The sequence below is a fragment of the Chinchilla lanigera genome, unplaced genomic scaffold, assembly GCF_000276665.1.
Source record: "Chinchilla lanigera isolate Chin_1 unplaced genomic scaffold, ChiLan1.0 scaffold00051, whole genome shotgun sequence".
Taxonomy (NCBI): domain Eukaryota; kingdom Metazoa; phylum Chordata; class Mammalia; order Rodentia; family Chinchillidae; genus Chinchilla; species Chinchilla lanigera.
The window spans coordinates 9,860,292-9,868,616 of NW_004955452.1; positions in this window are offsets into that span (position 1 = coordinate 9,860,292).

An 8,325-nucleotide genomic window follows, 5' to 3' on the forward strand; every position below is an offset into this window, starting at 1 on the left:
GGATGCGAACACCCCTTCAGCCCAGGGAGGACACGTGGGATTTGGTACTTCTACTCTGGGCCTGGCCCAGGGGCCCACGGTGTGCGGCAAGCCCTCCCGCCTTCCTGGGCCTCTGTTTCCCTATGTGGAAATCCCTTCCTCCCTTTCCCTGACTGTTCTGGGAAGGAGACCAAGAAGGAAGAGTCTTCCCCACATCCCCCGGGTCTTCATTCTTTTTGGATAGTCCAATTGTTGGAAGACTGAGAGGCCGATTTCTGCCAAAGCAACAGGGACAGGCCTCAGGGCTGAGCGTGGAGTCCTGGTGACCTCACTGCCAGAGAAGGCCCCAGGGGAGGACAGAATGAGATGTTTCAGAATCAAGGTCACAGCCTTAGATACTCACTTAAAGGCCAGAGACCCAAGGAGCAGAGCTGTCTCCCTGTGTGGTCCTCACAATGAAGTGGTGGACAGCTAAGCTAAGGTGACAACTGCTGAAAGAAGGTTCTGTGTTCTGATCCTGATTTCATCAGTACGAGCAGTTCACTTAAGTCTCAGTTTTATCTTTGAAATGGAGATGTGTGGGGATCAAGTGAGACAATACATTTAAAATGCTGAGTATAGGGATGCTGGCTTTTTTTTTTTTTTTTTTGGTCTTTTTGAGACAGGGTCTTGCTTATGCAGTTCAGGCTGGCCTTGAGCTCACTTTGTAGTCCAGGCTGGTCTTGAACTCATAACGATCCTCCCGCCTCAGCCTCCTGAGTGCTGGGATTACAGGCGTGGCCCACCATGCCCGGCCATCATTTTTATTCTTATCTCCATGGATGGTTCAGGACACTGAGAGTCTGAGCTCTCCCCACTATTGCCTTTGGATCACCTGAGGCAGATTGCTTTGCTTTTCTAATCCTCATCCCTTCTCCACTTCCATGACAGGATCAGAAACTGCTACCACTGTGAGGAAGGGCAGTGGAGGCCTTTGGGATGGGCTTTGTTTGTTTGTTTGCTTTTGTCTTTTTGAGATAAGGTCTTGCTAGGTAGTTCGGGCTGAACTTGAGCTCACTTTGTAGCCCAGGCTGGCCTGGAACTCATAACGATCCTCCCGCCTCAGCCTCCTGAGTGCTAGGATTACAGTGTGCCACCATGCCTGGCCCAGGGTGGGCTTTGGAGTAGAAGGCACTGCTAGGTGGACCTTTTGCTCCTTCCCTTGGGGCCTGCCCAAAATGAACAATATGGAGTTTTGTGGCTGGGGATTTAGCTCAGCAGCACAGCACCTGACTGGCAAGCTCAAGGTCGTGAGTTCAATTCCTGGTACCGGAAAAAAAACAAAAACAAAAAAACCACAAAACAACAATATGGGGTTTTGAGGCACTCTAGACAAATCCTGACCAACTACCCTCACTGTAGCTACCATGCTCTGATCTAGTCTGCAAGGCTGACTCCTAAGCCTCACCTCTCCCTTCCACCCAATTCATCCTCTGACATCTGTGCGGTGTTCTCCTCGTCTCTCTGAGGACCTGCTTCTTCGTTGCCCTGGTATGCTCACTACATTTGGGGGCTGAGGGACATGAACCTTGCCTCCTTTCCTGCTCTTCTTTTTGCCCTTGGTAGATTCAGACCTGGCTATAATGTGTGGCAGGCAGCAGAACCAGTGCCTGCCAAGAGCAGCATCCCTTCAGTCCTCACCCTACGGTGATGTCACTGTTCTGTTTCCATAGCAACCACCAGGCGGGGATAATGGGGAAGAGGAGAGATGAGTAACCAGGAGTCAGCCAATGAGATGGGCTGGCGGCACCGGATGATCCGTGGGGCCATGGGAAGGGGGGAAGCAGGGGAGCCTGCTCAGCATCTTTAGCAGTTTCCTGGACCCTCCCTGCCATCTGGATGCCTCCATTAGGGAACGTGCTACTAGCATGGGAAGGAGCCTGGAGGTAGAAGCTAAGGAAACTCAGCTGGAGGCTCCACTGACCTAGGGATGTAGAGAGCCTACATTTGCCCCTTCAGGACCTAAGTCAGTAGATGCTGACACCCCACACACACACATACCTGCAACTGGGAATGTTTCCCTTTGGTTAGTAAAGGCGTCCAGGCTGTCTGTCTGCCTGTCTGCCTGCCATGGAATCATCAGGGCTTACCCCTTCTCTCTACACTTCCCACACCCCTCCCTTGGTGCGTGCGGAGGCACCTGGTTCAGAGGGGACCCAGGGAAAACCAGAGAGCTCCAGCCTTACCCCACCAGCTCAGGGCATGGGCAGATTGCAGCTACGGGTGGAGGGAGCCATGTTCCTTCTACCGGTAGGAAACCTGTTCCTTGTCCCTGGGGCTTCTCAATATTCTGGGTCTGACAGGACAAATGAGGACAGCAGATTCAGGTTTGCTCAACACAGTTTGCTTCTGAGAAACCGTGGCCCATGACAAATGGCAAACTGTTCCTGGGAAGAACAACAGTCCTTCCTGCCCTGGGGAGTGGGGCAACTCAGGGAGGATGGGCACTCTGCCTGCCCAGGAGCTGGGTGTATGTACGCTGTGTTGTGGACAGAATAAAACCCAAATTTTGGGGAGGATGTGGGGGATCGAACCCAGAGCCTCCTGCATGCTAGGCAAGTGCTGTACTACTGAGATATACCTCTAACCATTTTTATTTTCTATTTTGATACAGAATCTTGATAGGTTGCCTAGGCTGGTCTCAATGTAATCCTTCTGCCTCAGCCTCCCAAATATGTAGCTGGAATTGCAGGCATGTGCCACTGTTCCCGATTCAAAGCCCAAAATCGTTAGCCTTGTCTCATCTGTTTTGTTCATCTAATACCAAAATCCTGCTCCAAGAAGAGCGACTGACAGAGAGCAGGGTTCAGTGTACTGAGGACACTGAATGAGTGTCCTCAGTGAGTGAGTTCAGCTGTCTCTGTGGCTTTAGCGGTTCTGCAGAGAGATTCATCTGAGTTCCAGTCTCTCCTCCATCACTTACAGATCTGCTGGGTGACCTTGGACAGCCATGAACTCTGGGTCTCAGTTTATTCATCTGTAAGAAACCATCCTAGCTGGGCGTGGTGGCGCATGCCTGTAATCCCAGCACTTGAGAGGCTGAGGCAGGAGGATCGCTGAGAGTTCCAGCCTAGGCTACAAAGTGAGCTCAAGGTCAGCCTGAACTGCATAGCGAGACCCTGTCTCAAAAAGACAAAAAAAAAAAAAAAAAGAAAGAAACCATCCTAACCCCCACCTCGCTGGCCTCCCACGGACTCTGAGAAGAAAAGATAGGGTGCAGTGGGAAATGCAGGGCAAAGGTTAATTTTTTCTCCCCCAGTTTCGAGGTTTCGGCACAGGCCCCACACCCTGGCTGTGCCCATGCTCTGGCCCTGCCTGCCTCACCAGGCTCTCCACCTGCCGCCACTCTGACCTCCCTGCCCCTTAGCTGTCCTTTGCCTCTGGGTAACCCCATCTGCCTCGTCATGGCACTTACCCGGCCCCAGTACAGTCCGTCTGTTTCCCGGATGTCTTTGCTGTTACACCAGAGGCCCCTGTAGGGCTGGCCTGGTCTGTGTTTCTCTCTGTCCTGCACAGGGCCTGGCAAATATTTTTGTTTCTTTTTTTTTTTTTTTTTTCCTCCGGTACCGGGAACCGAACTCACGACCTTGCGCTTGCCAGGCAGGCACTTTTGCCACTGAGCTAAATCCCCAGCCCCTCTGGCAAATATTTTTGTAGTGGACAAACTGTCTCTCCAGAGAAAAGAAAGCCACTTGTCCTCATCAGTGTGCTCTCAGTTTGATTCCCTACCTAACTCCTCTCAACTTTCCCCTACCAAAGGATCCTATCTCCTATCCTCTCCTCAGCCACTGGGCTGTTTCCGGTGTGTTAAACCAATTTTTTTTTTTTTTTTCCAGTACCGGGAATCGAACTCACAACCTTTCACTTGCCAGGCAGGCTCTGTGCCGCTGAGCTAAATCCCCAGCCCCCAAACAGGAGACAGTGTCTTTTTTGGTTTGTTTTTTTTGTTTTTCTTCTGGTACCAGGAATTGAACTCACGACCTCACGCTTGCCAGGCAGGTGCTGTGCTGCTGAGCTAAATCCCTAGCTCTGTTTCTGGTGTGTGGTAGGCACCCAAGTTTCCTCAGGTGGGACTGCCCTTCTGGATACTCAGGGCAGCCCAGAGGCAGCTTTCTTTGTTTTTTTTTTTTTCAATACCGGGAATTGAACTCATGACCTTGCACTTGCCAGGCAGGCGCTGTGCTGCTGAGCTAAATCCCCAGCCCCCAAGGCAGCTTTCTTTGGAAATGGCTGTTCCCAGGAAGTAATGAGACCAGGTCCCAGGCTGACATTCCCTGCCCCACCCCCCAACCACAGTTTCTTTCTCTATAAAATGAAAATGTTGTCTTGGCAAAAAGCTACAGAACTTCCAATGTTGGATTAGGTGGCGTAGAACTAGAAGGGTAAAACTAATGCTTTACCAAGCAGCTCCTCTTTCCCCTGTGCACCATACGGCCTGGCCTCCATCCCCTGATGGTTCTCCCACCCTCCTGGCACCAAACAGGTAGGTCACTAGTCACACTCAAGAGAGTGCACTTTGTTCAGAAACAGCCTGCCCAAGCTTCTGGAAGGATCTGCGCAGTTCCTGGAGACCTGACGAGCCTGGCTGGTGAGGACAAATGGCCACTGTGTCCCTGGGTGAAGAGAGAGCTGGCAGGGCACAGTGGGGGAGCTGGCAGGGAGTTGATCTTGGCCTCAGGAGTCACAGGCCAGATGTGTTCCAGGAAGCGGAGACAGAGCCAAGGATGACAGCCTAACGTGGGCTTTCCTGGAGGTGGGCTCTGGAGAATCACCTGGAGGTCCATGAGGACAACATGCTTGGGCTCCCGAGCATGCAAAGATGCTAGATTGAAGGAGGAAAGAGCTCCCTTTTTTGGGAAGGACTGGGTGGCCTGGGAGGCGACTAGCACTGGAAGCCCTGGTAAAGCTTTCCCTACCCCCACACTCGCTGGCACTGGTGTGGGACCTACGAAGCACCAGCACGCGGTTTAGCAACACTTTTTCTTTCAACGTGTGATCTTGACAATAACCTAGTGACCCAGCTACTATTTATTGTGCCTATCCCCAGAGGGGAGCCAGGGTTAGGACTCAGGCAGGTGGGCGCCAGAGGTTGCACGCCTTCCCATTGGCCCTCTTCGTCCTGCTTGGCACTGTGACCTCGGGCCTGTCTCTTTCCTCCACTGCTTCCAACTCCATGATAGAGAAGGCCGGATGGTCACTTCAGCCCTGCAAGCCTTGACAGTGGACGGTTCAGGGAGGGAATTTCCAAGTAGGGAAGAGGTTGATATGGCGCATAGCAGAGCGAGGACAATTTTTCCCAGTGTGGCTGCCGTAAGCCTTCCCTTCATCCAAGGGTAAGTTCCCCTTTGCCCTACAAGTGGTGCCAGGAGAGCAGGTGATGCTCAGCCCCAGCCCAAAATACTCACTAGTCACTAAGGGTCACTGAGCTCTGAGTGCCAGGACTGTCCGCTTTGGCTAACAGATCCAGGAGGCTGGTGGCCCTGGAGCAGGGCCACAGCCTCCTGACCCACACTTTTCAGCTTCTGCTTTCCCATACTGAGCCACACCTTCTCACACAGGGTCAGATTATGTGGGCACCAGACCTGGGCTGGGCTATTTCTAGATGTTCTCCCTGTCTCCTTTGCCCCGGCCTACAGCCAGGTCAGACTATACACACACAATCTCAGTCTCTCTCTCTCTCTCTCTGGCTCTCTCTCTCTCATTGAACTTGACTGTCCATTGGCTTTGTGCTGGGCCAAGATTTTGACCCCAATTTTGTCCTTTCCTTCATAGAAAGATGGGAGAGGTGGATGCATCTACAGGCCCGTGACAGGACAGAAAGGCCATAGATGGACTGCGGGAAACCGTAGGAGGAAACCCCTTTCCCAGAGGGCTAGGAGAAGCTTCATGTGGGACATACTGTTTGGGTTTGTGTGGGACTACTCATCCCTATCTCTCCAGGGTGAACCGGTCCGAGAACTAGGTGCCCGTGGATTGATCAGAAAAAGTAAGGAGAGACAAGAAAAACAAGAGAGACAAAATTCTGGGATCGGGGCTGACAGCCTCTCAGACTGCCTCCCTCCAATACCAATTTCTGTCACCTTTATTGAGTGAGAACCAAGGGCATAGCTACTACAAATGGGCAGATTCCAGACACTTTAGCAAGGATAGTTAAAGGATTACCCTTTCCCACATGAGATCCAAGACATGCCTATAATGCCAGCATTCAGGAGGCTGAGACAGGAGGATCGTAAACTCAAGGTTAATCCAGGCTGTATAATAAAGCCTTATCTTAAGAAACTAACAAGCAAATCATTGTGTCCTCAATGCATTCTAATCAAAGAATATCCTCCACAGGTTTGGTCTTTTTTTTTTCACAGGTTTGGTCTTAAAGGATATGTCTTAGTCTCTTTTCTTTCATTGCTAGGACAAAATACCCAACACCCAAAGGTAAAGGGGGAGAGATTTATTTAGCTCACAGTTGGTAGAGGTTTCAGTTCATAATAAGCTGGCTCCAAAGCAGGGTGGCACATGGCTGAGGGGCAACAGTTCATGGTGGTGGAAGACAGCAAAAGCACACACACACATGAGCGCGTGCACAAACACACACACACACACACACACACACACACAGAAGCATTTTTTATTAATATCTTCCATTCTTTGGGTTGGCTCTTCCCTTTCTCGACTGTGTCCTTTTTTTTTTGTCTTTTTGAGACAGGGTCTCGCTATGCGTTCAGGCTGGCCTTGAGCTCACTTTGTAGCGCAGGCTGGTCTCGAACTTGCAGTGATTCTCCTGCCTCAGCCTCCCGAGTGCTGGGATTACAGGCGTGCGCCACCACGCCCAGCCTAAAAATGGCAAGTGATGAAACCACAAGAATTATTTAGGGCCAGACCAAGAAAGCCCTTTCCATCATGGAGGAGGAGTCCTGAAGCAGTCGAGAGCCATGGGGGGTTCTGTCAGGGGAGCCCGTGCTCTGACTCGCATTATGGCAGGAGTGGCTGTTCTGTGCGCGGCTGGAGGGAGATAGGTTAGGAGCTGTGGCAGCCGTGGCTGTCTGCACCATCTAGCTGGAAGGGGGAACAGGAAGGGAACACACCTCTTCTAATTACAAGCTTGACCTGGCAGCCACGTGCTGCTCTCCGGGCCACAGACTAGTCCCGCCTTCACATCTAGCCACGAGGGAGACTGGGAAACTCGTTCAATATTCCACACTGCTTTTTCCTCTAGGAAAAGGAGAGTATGGATGTCAGGGGCCTGAGGGTCTCTTACGTGGTGGGTGAGAGTCTCACTCTGAAGTTGCATTGGCCCGGTCTGCTTTATCACTTACCGGCAGGACAGGCAAATTACTTACCCCTTTGTGGCCTCATGAGCTGACTCACCCCAAATGCTTAGACACAGTGAGGCCCAGAGCCGTTTCCACTTTCTAGCAGGTTTCTGCAGATGGGGCTGTGTCCCCAGGTAGAGTTGAGGCCCCCATGTGGGTGGACGTCTGGCCAGGGCTACCAGGTCGACGTGCTGGACCCTTTAGCCTCCTTTCTCAACCCTGATGGTTTAGCTGAGGCAGAGGGTGCTGGGAGCAGGACATAGGGACCTTGGGGAACGTCGGGAAGACAATTTGCAGGGGAAACTCAAGAATGGGAGGCCTAAGAAGTGGTGCCCCTGCACCCAGGAGCTTTAGAGGCAGTCCAGCCGGGAAGCCCTTCCCCTCCCGTTCAGAGCACCACGGATATTCCAGGGTGCCGGACAGGAGGGTGTCTGGGGGCAGGGGAGGGTGTGTGGAGCTGGGGTGGCCAAGTGGGACTCAAGGCTCAGACTTGGAGGTGTTGCTGTGTGACTGTAGGCCTCCAGCCACCACTGCCCCTCTCTGAACTTTGGGATTTTGTATCCTTGCCTTCCTGCTAGCTGATTGTGGGTTTTTGTTGTTGTTGTTTGTTTGTTTGTTTGTTTTTTGCTTTGTTTTGTCTTTTTAAAACAGGGTCTCATTATGCAGTTCAGACTGGTCTTGGGCTCACTTTGTAGCCCAGGCTGCCCTCGAACTTGCAATGATCCTCCTGCCTCAGCCTCCCGAGCGCTGGGATTATAGGTGTGCCCGGCCACAACTGACTGTGAAGAGCAGATTGGGTTGCACCCTGTAGGGCGGAACACCTGAAGCGCTGCGTCTGCGGCAAATGGCAGTGCGCCCCCTCCTGGAAAGGAGAAGCACCTCAGTCTGAGCCTTCTAAGGGCCTTACTCTCTGACTCCATTGATCTATGCTTCTTTCCCTAGGCTATTTGTTGTAAAACAGGATAAGCAGGTGGGTGCCTAGGTGCGTACGTGCGTGCGA